This window comes from Polyodon spathula, chromosome 28, assembly GCF_017654505.1.
Source record: "Polyodon spathula isolate WHYD16114869_AA chromosome 28, ASM1765450v1, whole genome shotgun sequence".
Lineage (NCBI taxonomy): Eukaryota > Metazoa > Chordata > Actinopteri > Acipenseriformes > Polyodontidae > Polyodon > Polyodon spathula.
Window position 1 is genome coordinate 6,609,736 of NC_054561.1, and position 17,723 is coordinate 6,627,458.

At 37.3% G+C, this 17,723-nt stretch overlaps 1 protein-coding gene and 1 long non-coding RNA gene across 2 annotated transcripts in view; one reads left to right on the forward strand and one right to left on the reverse strand.

Annotated features, from left to right (window-relative positions):
- Positions 1 to 17,723, reverse strand: part of LOC121301709 (acid-sensing ion channel 2-like) — a 485,925-nt gene that overhangs the window by 182,625 nt on the left and 285,577 nt on the right. The window lies entirely within an intron of this gene.
- The window catches only part of LOC121301710, a 55,713-nt gene continuing 50,322 nt past the window's right edge, over positions 12,333 to 17,723 (forward strand). Inside the window, exon 1 of the long non-coding RNA XR_005947645.1 lies at positions 12,333 to 12,583. This is a non-coding gene — a long non-coding RNA (uncharacterized LOC121301710). The remainder of the gene's footprint in view (positions 12,584 to 17,723) is intronic.

The following is a 17,723-nucleotide window of genomic DNA, read 5'->3' on the forward strand; positions in this document are numbered from 1 at the left end:
CACCCTCCTGTTTCTGCGATGTTCTGACAGTGTTGTGCGAATTATGAATCGCCCTGTATATCATCTGAAAATGTAAAACAAATAGTTAAACACATATAATACCAACCCCAATTTGTATCACTTTCTCAGAGAAGCACAGGCAATCAAGATGGATGGACTCCACAATAGGACCGACTCTAGTTAATTCAAATGTGATTGTTATTGTAACGGAGGCAGGAGACATATATGTGCTCCAGCTCTTGAGGGGCATAACCTTGCCATGAAAGGAAACCTCCAGGTCCGAAACAATCACACAGACCCAGGGGGAGCAGAAGATTTCTCAGCTACTGTCACTGCAAAATGTTTGAGGTCCATTTCACAAGCCAACCAACCGTTAGAAAGCATTACATGGGAAGCCATTTGTCAAGTGACCCCCAGTTGATTTGAAAGACCATTGTAAGGTCTACACTACCGGTAAATGAGTAAAAACAGATCTATTTGAATTTGTTTTTTTCTCTGGCAATGTACAACTTGAGAACTTACTTTTTCAGTATGTGTGTGCATATGTATGCGCATCCTCATTTCATATTTTTTCTAATATGCTTTACCATACCTATCTGGGCTTTACAGTGCCTACCTGTGCTTTTGCATGCTATCCCTGCTATCCATGCTAAAACATATTTTTTAATATGTGGTGGAAAAGTATATTTCATATACAGAAATTGGCCCCTTTTTATACAAACATTAAAAAACAATGCAAATACATTCACTACAGGCATATTACATTAAATACAAGGCTAGGATGTGAATTCTAAACATTGTGGATGCGTGTGTCACACAGAATCATATGAATAAGATGGAGTGAAAAACCTGAAATAGCAATTTAGACAACAGCTAATAATAGATATCAGGCTTAAGAGCGTTGAAAGCAGAAGAGAACAAGTGGGTCTTGAGGGTTGATTTGAAGCGAGCGATTGTGGGAGCTGCATGCACTAAAGCTGGAAGAGAGTTCCAGAGAGTTGGGGCCATGAAGCTAAAAGAGCGCTCTCCGAGTGTGGCGCACTTTTGCTTGGGTATAACATGCAGGCCAGAGTCAGAGGGCCTCAGCTTGCATGCAGGGATATAACAGCTTGGATAGATACTCTGGATCATTGTTGAAAGATTTGGGCTCCTCAGATCTGCCATCTAGGTTTCTTACTATAGAAAACACACAAAACACTAAAAACTAATTGAAGGGAGGGGGTTGATAATTTAGCACCAGTAGGCTCTCTAGTGCTAAACTTTCAAAACAGTTTAGCACAGATTTTCTAAATGATTTGCACCCCTGACTCTGTAGCTGCTTCTCATCATGTCGACACCTCGCAAGTATGAGTCCTATGAAAATGTTGCAGAACACGCTCGAAAACAGATAAGCTGACAGACCATTCCAGTAACGGTTGCTTCTGGGGAGAGCAGCTTTTCCAGGCTGAAATTGATCATAATTGCACTCAAAAAGGACTCCAAAAAGACTGTCAAATCTGGCCATACTGTAGTTATGAAGAATTTTGAATACTCAGATTTGATAAAGGACTTTGCTGCCACTAAAGCTAGGGAAATGTTTTTGTAATTTATGTTCTTATGTAATTTAGAATGCAAAATGAAAGTAAAGATTTGAGAATGCCCAGGGGTTCACTTGTTAAGAATTATTTTTGTAAAAAGTGATATCTGTTATTTATTTATTTATTTATTTATTTCTGCCTTATTGTTCTCCCCGTCAACCTCTCAGAACCCATTATAGTTGGACATTACAGTATTTTTCAATAGGCCTATTGGTGCATGGTCAGTTTAGAAAAAAATGTGTGATATGTTTGAAGTAGTGATGATGCATCTTTATATTAACTGAGATATGGTTGCATTATTTGATGTTCTGGACCCCACATTTAATCACCACCGCCTAGGGCCCTGCACAGCCTAAGGCCGGCCCTGAGTGTATGTGGTTAATTATTCAAGGATCATTTTTGTGTGTACATTTTGTCCCTTGTAGTGTTTTAATAAAGTATTTTGTAAAATGCATTGGTCAAATCAGGAAGTAGTTCATGGAAAATTCCTGAAATACAAGATGGTCTTTACCTTGGAAAAGGTTGTATTTATAAAACAACGTAGAACCTTAAACAATGTGACTATTTATCTCAGTAGTTTCCTGCTCTCTCCTCATCTGTATGTTCGCTTAGACACCAGAAGCTTCTATGCTGACTACTAGGACAGGAAATCAATGAGCATCAGAAACAGTAGAAATCCTACAATTCCTGAACTCCCACCCTTTCGTGTTTTTTTGATAGCTTTTTTTCTCTTTTGGGCACGATCTTTTAGCCCTTCCTCAGAGGTCATTTTTATTTCAATGGACTGCTGTGTTTTAAGAACTTGATAAAAATTACAGGATTGTAAAAAAGAATCACTGGAGCAATGAAATTATTGGATATAATTTTCAAGGTCATTCGTTTTGCTTCGGTGGAAAGGTTTTTAAACAGCAAGGGACAGGAAGCCATAGTGTAAGCTATCAAGCTGTCATCTACGTATGTAAATGAACCTCGCGGCTTGTGGTTTTCATATTGCCAGTGTTACTTTCCTAAAGCAAATCATTGCGAACTTGAAGATCCCTGGCTTGAATCCTTGGTTAAGCCACTGTGACGCACCACTGTATATCCTTAACCATTCAGTACCAAGCATTTTTCAGTGGGATGCTCCCCAAGGACCAGGTGTTTTTTGGCTGCAGTTGACTCTCTTCCTATAAAAATTCACTAAAAAGTCAATTTTTTCAGTAGCATCTTGGAAATGGTGTACTTGTTTTTTTTCCTAAACACTCTGGGGAACAATACAGCACGCTTAAAGCACGCTTTCTTGGTGCTGAAAGAATAACCCCCAAAACAGAATCAAGAGTACAGCACGGTATCATAGTACCTACCGTCGGTGTGTAACATAGACTGAGCCAGCAGATACTAAACAGCTACCTGTATAATGCAGGAGAGCTTTACTGTAATAGACACATACAGCAGTATGTCAATCCTAGATCAGTCAGCAACATTTTGCACCTCCTTGTATTCACATAGATTTCAATATCAAAAGACACTGCTTATACAGTAGGGTACTGATTACTGTATTGATACATTTTGAATGTAAAGGTGCTCCTTTCTTATTCCACTGTCCATTCAGCCCATGTTATTTAAGTTGAATTAATTACCCCCCCCCCCATGGTACAAACAGTTTTTTAATATATATATATATATATATATATATATATATATATATATATATATATATATATATATATATATATATATATATATATATATAAAACCACAGATGGTATTGTAACAGAAAACAAGAAAGTCAAAAAATGTAAATAAGATAACATGTATCCATTGGTGTGACACCTGTCAAAATTATGGAGACAGAAGTAGAGAAATCATAAACTCACTTCCTAGCAAACAGCACAATATAGATACATTTGTTTGAATTTTGTAGAATCTGTGATGGCCCTTTTAAATATGTAGCTTATTAGCCATGCTAATGCTTGGGATAATGATAAACATTATTTACAAATGTATGCATGTGCGCAAATTTCATATGCTTAAGCACAAGATTATTTGAATTGCTCCGAAGGCCAATAAGCGTGACAGGCTTGCAATGCACAGAATGTTTCCATTACATGCGTTTAGTTAAGTGCCCTATCCTCAGCAACATTGGCAAAGAACCGTAGTGCCCAAGGGCTCAATCTGTAAAATATCCCTGTAGTTTCATTCTCCAAAGGCTCCCTTTCCTTTTCATGCTGCTCACTTGGTAATTCCACACTAAGGTATAAGGACATGGCTGATTTTATTTTATTTATTTTTTATTTAATTCTCGTTGAAACCAGAAGCATACTTTGACACCGACAATCTGCATTCCATACTATTGATAATGTTATACAGGTGTGGTAGGAGCAGGTGGCATGGTAAGTAGGGGGGGGGGGGGGGGGGCAGTAGGAAGGTGCTTTCAGCAGGAGTATGAGTAGGGGATACACATGTGCAGACTGAATCCACAGGCAGCGTTTTAGGCTGACTCCATGCTGAGATTCCCATCTTCGGGGCTTCCGAATAGAGTGGTGTTTTTAGCATTGTAGGTTTGTTTTACAGTCCACACTTCTCTAAATATGTTTATGTATAATGTAAGGAGAAAGGGTGGAACACCGGCTGTCAGGTGCTTTTTTGTAAAATAAAGAGTGGCGTTTGATGCTACAGAGATATTTTGTCCGTCTCCTTCATGTTGACACTTATCCAGTTAGCAAGTCACGACAATATATTTTTATTTAAGTTATATTGCCTACACCATCCTGTGGTTAATTGTTTCATTTCTCCATTTAGTAGCTTATTTATATATTTGTGGGGGTGGGCATGCAACTTCGGGGGTGCCAATGCTACCGATATGTGTTGAGCTTTGATTCTGCATTCCATGTGCAGGTTACATTTGAGTGTAGGTTTGTCTGAGTAATATTGGTATGTACTGAAAACCTATGATAGCTGCTTGGCAGGGTATTGTTAACAGTCCATTGTTGTGTTGTATCCCAGTTCTTGCATTCATGTGTAGCTCTTGTGCATTTCTACTATATTGGTAATGAATGCACAGGTGGTTTTGCGAGACACAAACACGTTTGCAAAATGAGCAAAAAACTGCTATTTTCCACCTTTGCCCAATTGTTTTGTGCCGTGTTGGAAAATATAGATTTTTTGAGGCACAAATTTTGTTAAGGGATTGCATATCACTGCGAATATCTGGGCATTGAACTTTAGAATACAAAAGGTAGTCTTTTCTGTGATTGCCCATTTCAGAGCCAAAAGCTCCAACTAGAAGGAATTGTAGTTTTTATTTTCAGAAAGTCAAAGTCCACAGCTTGCATAAGCAACAACTCTTTTCATGCCATACTGGACTTGGCTAAGAACAGCCCTGAGACCTCTCTGGCTCCCATCTGTGCTGAGTATAAAAGGCTGGGTAAAGTCTGGATAAGATAAGATAGATGGTGTAGTCAAAAGTGTTTTACTTTCTGAAATGCAGTTTCACATTCCTCATCCCAATGGAAGTGTACAGATGGGGGTTATCTGCCAACATTATTATTTCTGTGTTTTCCCACCAGTTGATAAAGGGGTGCTGCCAGCTGTGCATAAATTTGCGGTAATAACTCATGAAGTCAATTATTTGTCTAACATCTTTGGCTGACTTAGGGGTAAGCCATTCATCCAGAGCTCTAGTTTTGTCCTTGCCCATCTTAATTCCCTCTTCTGAAATTCTTCATCCCAGGAACTGCAGTAGGTGGCATTTGGCTGGTTTCAATCTGTAATGTTCCAACTGTGTTAAGACTTTCTCTAACCTCTCCAAGTGACTGTTAAAATCACTATAGTAGATAATTATATTGTTGAGGTATGCAAGTAGGATATCAAGCATGTAGTCACCCAACACTTGCTGCATAAGCCTCTGGAAGGTTGCTGGGAAGGGCACTGAAAGAAGCCAAAGGCAGTGGTGACAGCAGTCTTTGCTTGGTCATCCTTTGCGACAGCCACCTGGAAATAGCCTGAAATTAAATCAAGCGTGGAAAAGATCATTGCTTTCCCCAGGACATCAAGTGACTCTTCTACCCTTGGTAAAGGGAAAGCATCTTTGCATGTTACTTGTCTCCGGATATCACAGCAAAATCAGACTTTTTCTGGAGAACTACTTCTGGTTAATCCCAGGGGCTATGGCTTTCTTTTAAGATTTCCTGCTCCACTAAATCTCTGATATGCGTCTTAAATTCTTGAAAAACTTGTGGTGACACCCTGCTCATCTCTGCTTGATGGACATAGTACTGTCAGTTGGTATTCGGTGGGTAACAGCTGTTATGTATTCAAAGTCACTACCATGTTTGGAGAACACATGCTCATGTTTCTTTAGCAGTTCTCTTAGCTGGAAACAATGTTCTTCACTAAGGGATGTAGAATCAACATTTACAGGAATGGGTAAGTCCTGAACACTTCCTTTCTTGCTTGGCTGTGCCTCTGGTGCAAGGATCCTTTTCTTCTCTACTCTGCTAGTTACTTTCCTTGTAAAAGCTTGGCTATCTGACTTTTGATGGTCAACGGTTGCAGACAGTCTCCATACATGCACAGCATCTGCTTGATTTTCAAACTCCAGGCCTGTATTTAGAACTTCAGCAATTAAATGTAACTCAGCCAACTGTGTTCTTCGGTAAATCCGAGCGGGTGTTGTTCCACCATTGGGGGCCTTTGCAAGTACATGAGCAATGGAAATATCCTTCGGTAAGGTATTGTGTTTAATCGACTCCACAACAGCAACATAGTCCTGACTCCCAGGCGTTATCCTAAAGCCCCATCACTATCTTCTCACTAAAAAGAGGGATACAATTGGACTTTTCCCTGAAAGTTTCACATAACCTACCTTCCCTGTAGGACCGGCAAACTCATCTCCTTCTTGCAGTCCCAGAACACACTTGTTAACTTGTTATGCTCCCCTTTTCTTAGATGTTTCTTCAGATAATTTTATCCCTGGTGGCTGAGCAACTGATTTTTACAGTTCTTGATGATGATCCTCCCCAGTATTCCCATAGTTCTAGATGACTAGCAATCAGACGTGGATGAGTCTTTGGTAACAACGATGGACTTTCTCTGGAGGACTTGCCCTATGAACTCGATATCAGCTTCCATGCATCCTAGCAAGGGTATTTCCAGACCATTAGCTGTGGTTAGGCAAATCAAACCTACGGTGTGGAGAGGAGTATCCTGCTTTTGAAAATGCTCTCTGAAAAAGACCTCAGTGATTGTTGTCACTTCAGAACCGGTAGCAAGCAGGCAGTTAGCTTTAACATAGCTGATGACAACCTCTACAGTCCAGCACTCCCCAAAAGCTTTGGTACAGAACTGAACACTACTACCACTGGAAAGTGAGCCTTTCAAGCAACTTTCCGTTGTCCAGCTCTCAATAACAGAAGACTTTAAAAATCCCACTGGGTAGGCACTGTTGCATTTGCACGTCCAGCATATTAAGGGGCTACAGCAGTTGTTACTTCTGCTGGAAACGTTTTGTGGGTAGTTCCTCTGAAGAATCTACGGGCAGTGTCCCGATTCAGTTCTTGTGAACCGATTAATTCCTTGCAAACAATAAGCACATTGGCTTGCTGAGTGGCAAGTGTCTGTATAGCTGTGCGTAGAGATTCTAGGCTCAGTGTCTTCAGAATTTCTGCAGCAGTAGTGTTGCCCACAACACTGGTTCTTGAATTAATTTTTTATCTGTACTGTTGGATCTGGCTCAAATTCTTCTTCCTCTGACCATGTAATAGCAGCTTGCAATAGTTGGTCAAATTCTATTTCAGTGCCCTCTTTAAATTTTCTTTTCATTTCTCATCGCAGAAAGACATCATGAAGACCAGTCACAAGTTGTTCCTTTAACATAAGATCAGCATCAAAGGTAACTTCTCCTGCAGGTCATAGGCAAATGTCCTCACAGTAGTTTCGTTGGGTCTGTCTATTTCATGGAACTCCACGAGACAAGTACAAATGGGCACCTTGTCACCGTTTAACATCACTCAAGGCATTATAGGCTCTTTTGATATCTGTCCGAGCTGCAAGTGGTAGCAGCTTCACAGTGGTTTTAGCTTGCCCTTTCAAGTATTCCATCACAGTACCAACTTAATGCTCTTCTGGGGTATGCCAGGTCCTCAATGCAGCTTTCTTGGATATGATCCATTCTTCAGCTGTGGTATCACCTGGCTTTGCTGGAAATCCACTAAACTTGGCTACCCTATGATTCTGGGAGACATGACTTCTGAGCTTCAATATTGTAGTTACAAATTTATTGTACTTTATAACTGCCCTTATCTGCAACGTGATATTCTGCAATGCGATATTCTGTAATGATGTATTTTATAATGTGATATTTTGTAACAATTGTAAGTTGTCCTGGATAAAGCTGTCTGCTAAGAAATAAATAAATAAAAACAATAATAATAATAATAATAATAATAATAATAATAATAATAATAATAATAATAATATAGAAATAAAACAAAAAATAACCATATTAGTTCCACTGAAATAGTGTACCATTCACTACACACACTATACACTATTATGCTCCTGCACAAAGTTGCCATGCAATAGTTTATGTAGTTGTACACCAAAGCATGTCAGTCAATACTATTCAATATTTTTAAAATAACTCTTGCTCCTTTCAAAATACAGTCCCATAATACAGTAAGTAGTATAAACTACTATTACTACACCATCACAAAATATTTCCAATAAAGAAAACAGTTTGAAAACTATTCAACTTTCTTTAGGTAATTCAATGCAACTCAAACAATTCAGACACTTGCTTTTCCGTTTTTTTGCAATATAGCCTAATGTTTTACTTCTACTTTTTCAAAAATTGCCACTAATGCTTTTCAGTTTACAAAATAATCTTCTTAAATTATTGCCACGTGCTGGAACTTAAATGTATTTTTAAACAAATTAACATTTAAATTATCACATTGTAAGCACACAATTGCATCAGCAAAGGGTTAGGGTTGTACAGTGCAATAACAAAACTACACAATAAGTACATTGTAACTATGCGTAATGACATTGTAATGATGTATAAGTACACATGCATTTACTATGTAGCTGCTATGTAAATACATTGTAATGAGACGTGTCATATAAAGTGTTATCTATATTTCTATATAGAACGGTAACTGTTTAATAGACTATATTCAATTGGCAGATTATAGAAGTTGCAATTCTTAAAACAAGTCATTTGCAGTATATGTGATGCAATTAGACATAAACAGATAAATAAATACTTTACTGTGAGGACAGTTGAAATGAAATATAAATCTGTGTAGACTGATGCAGGGCACTTCAGTAACCTGCAGGTGGAGTATTAAGACCCACTATAACTATTATTAGTACTACTATTAAAAGTTTGACTTCTGTTTGGAAGCGGTACTATTGTGAACAGAGGAATTATCGGCACAAGTTGGGGAAACATCATTGTCCATCTAAAGGTAATTACAGTACTGTAGATGTTAAACTTTTATTGGAGCGCAAAACACTGTTAACATACATCCAGTTTCTCACTACTGTAGCTTATTCATTCACATGCAAACACACACAACAAGATGTATTAAGATAACCGATGGACAAGGGTCTACAAGGGACAACCAAAAATATTTACTGTGGAAGGTGTTTCACCTTTAATGGAACTACCATTGGGTGAATCGAATCCTGTGCAGGCTCACTTTTGCAATACATTTTTGCACATTCTAAGGTCATTTATCCTGCTTTGTATCCATTTTTAATGCAAGTATTATCTTTAAACATGTCTTCAGTATGCTGCAACATGGGATGCATATATACAAGATGATATTGTTTAATACTATAGTTGTGTATCCTTAGTACTGAAATCGAACAGAATTTATTGTAACACAAGTAGTAGTACAGAAAATACTCTGCACTATGCTGCATCCAAATTTTTAGAGGTTTTCAATATTAAAAAGACAGTTGGTACTGCATGTTGGTCTTTTTAAAGGGTCATTTTAACATAGGTTGAAGGTATTTAGGGATGAAATTCATACCGTAATGCAGGGCTGGTCTTAAAGTCAAAGTAGACTTTAAATTGCCATCAATGGGAGCAAACCAGGACTGTAAAAAACAAAGTTGATTTATTTGTGAGTTGGTCTAATTTATGTATTAAGGGTACGGGAAGGTTTCAATTTAAAATGTGCAGTACTGCAAATTAGATACCTATCGCTCGTTCCCATATTAATAGCGTGTGAGATCAAATTCTCCGAGTTTAAAAACAAACGCTATTCTTGAAGGCTTCTTGTTAAGACAAAAAGCATGCCTCACAGTCTTGTTAATTCTGGAGCAGATGGTTAATAACGTATACAACAGCTGTTCTGATAGAAACCGCAGAGCTGTAAACCCTAAACATGCATACACAACTGCACAAATTAGGTCATAACAAGCCAACACAAAAATCTGGGACTGTTTTGTTTCTGATTGGAGGTATAATGAAATACAGCAAGACAGTGTTACAATTAAGGTCACATGTGATTCATGATGAGTAAGGAACAATTTCATTTTAACCACAGCCGCAATTACTTGATTTAATCCTCCACTTGCGGGAGTCTGGAGAATTCAATCCCATTTTAAGTGAGTGAACTAGTTGGTGGAGTATTGTTGTATTCTGCTTGCTGGCTGGAAATCGTAGAAAATGATTTGCTGCTGAAAAGCATTAGCGTAAAGTACAAAAATAACCCCCTGTTTTATGCTGGTTACCCAGCTGAATTATACAACCCTAGGACAAGTAGCAGATAAATTCATTGATCAAATCTCTGGGCTGCTTGTTGCGATAGTTTTGTTTGAAAGCTACAATTTTACATTTAGAGTGTCACAGTTAGTTTTTTAACTGGCTTAGGTCCAAGGTACCCCAGCCTGTCTTTTACAGTTCACACAACATAACTGAGCTCTGCTTGGCTGACTGAGGTGCACTGAATAGATAATTTTACAAATAATGATAAAGGATCTTGGAGCAGCCTACCAACATGACTGTCCTTCTACTGTGGCCACCTGCTCGATGTGCACCCATCATGTCTTTTTCGAATACTGTTGTGAGTGTGACATACATATATATATAACCCTAATTTTCATCTCTAATTCAGGCGATGCCAAATCCAGACAGGTGGTCCTAATAAAGTGGTTAAGCTGTGTAGCTACACCAGCACTGTGCCTGGATGTGCGGCATCTTTCTGAAGCACTAAAATTCTGCAATGCAGAAAAGGAAGAAAGCTTAGTTTCTGTGGGCATTCAGTACAAGATCGGGCAACCTTGTTTGTACTCATTTACTGCATTGTTGAGTTGTGATACATTCAATGAAATAAAGACACTTGCTTGAATTTCAGAACATGTGCCTTGAACACACATCTGCCAAATCATTTTTTATTTGCATTTGAGCTTCTTGAGCTCTTTGATATGGGTCACACCCAGGTCATCCTAAAAAATAAGCTGCATTTAGATAGAAAAGCGACAAGCAATCTACACAAACTCAAACATGTATTTTGAAGCATATTGAAAATCTGCCCAATGTTATAGTCATGCTGTGTTATTGTTTCCTGCATGCTGTGCACCTGTGTCTCCATTGGCTATAGTGTTTTTTTTGTTTGTTTTTTTTTTTTTTTTTTTTTATATCAGTCATGCTGCTTCAGTTTTTCATTTGATTCTGCACATATGTCTGCTTTAAACTTGAACAGAGAAGTCGCTGCTCTTTTCCACAAGAGTGTTTCACAATTTGCACAACCACCATTGCTTTGCATTATTTTCAATCTTTATTGTTGATATTATTGAACAGCCCTCTGGTGGCCAAAAGGTGTGTCACAGACTGTCTGTGTCAGATATGTTTCCTTTGACTATCAACCCCTCACACCCACTAGTTTCCACGATACTCTGACGATGTTGTTTGAATTATTTACCACTCTGCAGTACCTTGTTGGAAATGTCATCACTAACCAATGCTGAAATCAGTGACTGTGTTGTCCTGCTCACAGGTCACCAGTTCACCAGCAACTGGAATTTTCTGCAGGATCATTGTGTCACATGATTTATCTGTAGTCAGGAACCAGAGACAATTGTCTCTCCCAGCAAGCTAGTAAAAAGCAATAACATGTATGTCACAATCTGATAACAGCATAAAGGGAAGGGTAAAAATATCAGACCTGTAATGTCTGTTCTGTAACAATTTTGTATTGGGTAAAAAAAAAAAAAAAAAACTTCTTCATCACCCATCTATCTCTGCTCAGACTTAGATTCACACTGTCGTAACCCTAGCAACACACTCCATTTGCCAGATACATTGTCCTATGAGTAAAAAAAAATACATAAAAGCCCTTCTTGGCAAGAAGAACATCCCTATTGATACCAAAGCCAACTGGCGTCCTTACATTGTGAATTTTAATGATGAAATGATACTATTGTAGCCTAATATGTGAATCTTTTAAATGGACTCAAATTATAATCATTCTAATTAGACCACACATCTTACATTGATTGTCAATGAGACATGAAGCATGTCGCCTTTAACTATTGAGATTCGTTTATATGTGACAGCTTGTGTTTGTTGGTGCTTGTAATTTAGCTTGTATCTTGGTTCGTAGTCTATAGGCAGTCATATCTGATAAACATCATCACATTTAGCCCTAGCCAATGCCTTCCTTGGCTTTCAATTTGACAGGCAGTGTCAGCAGCATGAAACATTCACAGTCAGACCAGTGATCACATCATAATACATCATCAGTTCTCTCTGAATGGAAAAAAAAAATCACCTGCTGGGGAATACAATTTGTTCCATTGATGGCAAAGTTGAAGCTAGCATGGCAAAATGAGATCATGGGTCACATTTTCACAGCTCTTTACTTAAAATTATCATTGGAATAGCTTTTTTTTTTTTTTCAAAAAGGAGAAACTCGCCCAACACAGTTACCACATTTTGGTTTGTTTCCTATCCTTTTTAGAATTGTAATTTCAGAAGGCTGACCATATAATAGATGCCCACGCTACATATGGTAAGAATACACATGCTTATTACAATAGCTATGTACTTCAATTGGGACTCCCGGAGCTAAAGATTTAGAATGTTATTAGTGGTGGTAATAAATGAGCCTTCTGTGCTTTTAAATTGTTGACTAAAGCACCCTTCTCTCGTTGAACGAGGCTTGCTGCATGGTGGTGGATTAGGAAGAGGAGGTTGATCGACCAAAACGACAAATGAATGGAGAAGAGGGGGGTTATACACTGTAATCTTTGCAATATAACCATATGTGTTGTGCACAGTACTGAGCAGTTTCATTCAGCACCCTTGTTAAATGTGCAAAGGAAAATACTTGGTAGGATCAATCATACTTTAAACTAGTATATATATATATATATATATATATATATATATATATATATATATATATATATATATATTATTATATAATGTTAACGTTATTTTTCCCTAATCGTCATGGAGGTTGTGACTTATGATGCTTCTGTTTTTTTGGCTTTTATTGATTTCATTTTTCAACACTTATTTTGAGCTATTTTGACTTTTATGCAAATCATTTTTTTTCAGGGCTTTCACTTTTTATAAACTGTATGTCATTTTTTTTTTCGGTTACTTTCCAAAATGCTTGTTTTTTTTTTTCTGTCAAAATATGTGCAGTAGTAACTGGACAGCACTTGCACATTTAAGTTCCTTCTTTCCTTTGCTGTCTTCCACAACAAAATCCTTATGGTCACGGGCACATTCTTCTGGGGCTTTGGTATGCAGGCATATTTTTACAATTCTGTTTGAAATCCTCCATATTTTACATGTACTACAGCTTTAAATCCAGCAAACAAACCTCCATTGCTAACTGTAATCTTATTTTAAATCTCCAATAGAAATGTAGGAATGTGCTGCCACACAGTATTTGGGGCGGGTTTAAAGTATTCAGAACGAATCAATGATAGATACAAGTGAGGACATTGCCCAGCAACACTGAGAAAGGTAGTTGTTTTTTTTTTGTTTTTTTTAGTAGGTTTTTTTTAATTTATTGGAAAGGGGTGGTCAACGTAAATTATTTCCACTATTTTTCTTGTGTTTTCTGGTGTTTACTGGCTGTACACTGATTTCATTTTTTTTTTTTTGTATTGGGGGGGTATTTATCATTTTTTATTGGTTAAAACCGAAAATCAGAAGCCTTACTTATGATGCATGTGTTAACTGCATAGTATACACCTTGTAAATAATATAGCGTGCGTCCTGTGTAAAGCGTGCTGCAATGCTTCTAAAATTTGTAAAAGGGTGCAAGAAATATTCAGAAAACATTCTATTCAGATATAATTATGGCATCATCCACAAATTCTTTAAAAATTAGCCCCCTAACATCATTCAATAGATACTTAAACTCAGTAGAAAAACAAATTGTTTGCTCACCTTTAATCTTTGTTTTCTTTCTAAGAATAGAATTCGGTTCTGTATCTCTAGCTTTTTGATTCGCTAACCTTAAATTGCGATCGTTATATGCTTCCCAATTAATATTACACTATTGTTAAATGACTAATAAATGTGACTGATATTAACCGGAATTTGAAATCAGAACCATGGAAAGAAAATGTGGCACACTGAGGAAGCACAGCAAGCCACTACCAACAGGACCACACCTGCAAACTTGCATGAAAAAAAAAAAAAAAAATCCTCTCTGAATGGATGCCTAAACTAAAGATATAATGCAGGGTTCAAGATCTACCTACTGATCTCAATAAAAGTAACCAGCAAACCAAATACTGCCACCTACACAGCGCAGGAGAATGACACTCAGATTCACTCTCTTACAATAATGAATGACTGTACTTTCATTTTCCTTTATCACGTTAGTAACAATTATTAAACTTCTTAAATTAGTTTTGTAAATGCATCTTATAAAAACAATTGTATTTTGTTTGGGCATGTGACGGGTTACGCCCCGCCCTTGTGTTTATTATTTACATGTATGGTTTTTTGTTTATTTGAAAGATGGTTTTGTTATTATTGTTTAACTATTATTGTTTCTCAAATGAAGTAATTACCAGTTAGGACATGGCCACGTATATACTAGCAAAGCAGTCGCTCATATAGAGGGTTAATGAGAGTGGAGAAAGTGACAGTAAGATAACCAGCACAACGTTTGATTGTCTATGTTTATTATTTATTTTGGCCACTGTGCCGTTTTGGTTGGTGTTTTGTTTCTGTTCCAATATTTACTTTATTTAGTAAACATAAACGCCACCACCAAGCCAGCCTGTCCACAGAACAACATCAAAAATGTTAGCTGAAAATCTAGTAAATTATATCTGCAGGGATATTAATCCCTACAAAGTGAAGCAAGAGGATTTGATCACTGTTGCAGGTGACGTCAGGGGAACTAAAACTCCACCATTCATTCCTGTCAATAATCAACAAGCTGCCAGTAACCCAGTAGACACTGCTGAGGTGAAATGATTTACATGTTGAAGTGAAGCAGTAACTTCTGGAGAATGAGATACAGAAACTGAGATCTTTCTTTAACCTGGGACAAACCTGAATACCATGATTTAAAGTGATTGCTAAAACATTTGTTTCTTTCAAAACTGTAGAAAGTAGAACTTCAAAGCATGGAGATGTGATGGGTTATTTTGCTAGCTATAACCACTTTAATACCATATGCTATCAACCACATGGGTTTTTGCACATCGACAAGTATCAAAGGCAAACTTGCACTGGAAGCTGTATGTATTACCATATTTAAAAGGCAGTATCATTCTCACTGTGGGTTCTCTCATGGTAAATTAATAATATGCAACGAATCCAGCTGGCAAAATCCTGATATTAGATGTTGCAACAGCTTATAATTACCTATAAATTAATGAAATCCTGATTTATGCCACTGCCCAGGCTGACCCTGACAGGATTATGCACAATGAACTGCCAAGAAAACCCTAACTTCATGCAGCATGTAAGCTGAAATAAATGGTAGCTGCTTACGCATTTAAAATTATTCTCGTGTAATAACGTGTAATTATTTATGTGGCTCCTACCCATTTTTTTTTTCATTCCAGTGTTTTATTTTTATTAGAGACTCAGCATTTGTGTGTAACTGTACTTGGTCCAAAATACACAGGTAAATAACGTACCAGTTCACCCTATGCAATATTCCACATACTTCTCCACCAAAATTAATTAATGTCACTTTTAACACAAAACATATTCTCACACATATGTTGCCTTACTAGTCAGGGATTTCCCCTACCTGAAGAAATGTACCCTCTATGGCCCGTTAATGTACATCTTCCTAATGGAATAATTATTATGGGGAATGTTTAGTATGTTAATATGCTATAAATGTTAATTCAGTAGCAATTATCAACTGATATTAAATTAATTTTATTTATTTATTGCAATTTATATCCCTGAACTGGGGAGAAATTAAGTATCGGAGGCTGAGTGGTCCTGTGGTTAAAAAAAAGAAAAAAAAAAGACTTGTAACCAGAAAATTCCTGGTTCAAATTCCGGCTCACTCACTGACTCACTGTGTGACCCTGAGCAAGCCACTTAACCTCGTTGTGCGTCGTCTTTCGGGTGAGATGTTGTTGTAAGTAACTCTGCAGCTGATGAATAGTTCACATACCCTAGTCTCGTAGTCTGGGGTAGTTCGAAACCGTCTAAAGGTAATGCATTTCTTTACGTATACAAAACCTTGTGCAAAATGGAAAGGTGGAGATGATTAGCAGAGCAATGGGAGATATAAATGCATGCATGAACTTTGGATACCTAAATTATGTGTGTTGTTACAAAAAATAAATACATTTACTTTTCTTAGTTTCATTATTGAATAGACTGTCCCAATAAATCTTCCTTCTTAATCAGTTTTTTAAACTGGCATCTCTATTTATTTGTCTCAGGTTCTGTTTTCTGTTTTGCAGAAGCTGAATGCGGAATAAGTAATGTCGACATCTGCAAGACGCCCTTGCAGATAACTATTGACCCTGAAACTTAATCAGGCTGGTCAATGAGTCAGAACCCCTTTAGCAGACCCAGCATATATATAAAGTAAAAAAACAGTCTTCCATGCAGAAATGTCAATAATCATGAATAAAATTGAATCTGTCCTGTGGATTTCAGTCATGGGTTGTCTTTTTGTATGACACACCGTGGGCTTTTACATGCTTAGTTTGTTTTGAGTGTTTTCCACAGTGTGCCATAATCAGGCAATTTCAGATTCTGTTGTAAAGAAAATCATCTCTCAGTAAGAGGATTCTTTTGGATTCGTGTTCACACCAGACAATCCTGTAACATGGCATTGGCAAGATACAGAGACGTGTTTTACGTAAACAGACTCTGCATCTTATTTTCTTATGACAAATCTCATTATATGAAGAGAATAGATGACCCTGTAAACTCATCTAGTGGACCTGGCGAATAACAAACTTAAGCAACATCAATTTATAGTGTAATGACAAGAAATACTATGTGGAACAATTATTCAGATAGTTAGTTACAGCAAGTTATTACAATCAGCAAACACAATTTACCCAAGGCTTTTTTCTTTGCTTTGTTTTTTTGATTTAGAGAGGAACGGTAGCAAGACCTTATCCAGTGTAAAAGCACACATTGCTTGAATTAAACTAATTCATGTCAATTAATGAAAGTAACCATTTCAAAGATGAACAATTGCGACAGTTAATTTAAAGAGTTGTAATATGTAATGATTTTTTTTTGTTCAGAAAATAGATGTTCAAAGAATTATTTGCAGTAAAGCTTTGAGAATATAGCCCATTGTGTGTTTTTAAACAGCAACCCCACCTACTGGGGAGATTTGATGATGCGGAAATAAGAAGGTATTTATTTTTTTTTATATTAACATATTTCTGTGATGCTATGACAATTTTTTTACTTGTTTTTTTTTATTGAATGAAATGGTGGTCATTTAAGCAAAGTGGCAGTAAAGTGTGTTGTTGAGAATTGCTATCCCATAATAACACACACCCTGGAGTGACATATGGGATTATATAATGGCTGCAGAGGGCTCCCGAGTGGCGCATCCAGTAAGGGAACTCTGCATGAGTGCAGGATGTGCCCCATAGCCTGGACGTCACCAGTTCGAGTCTGGGCTATTCCACAGCCAAACGTGGACTGGAGTTCCCAGGAGGTGGCGCTCTATT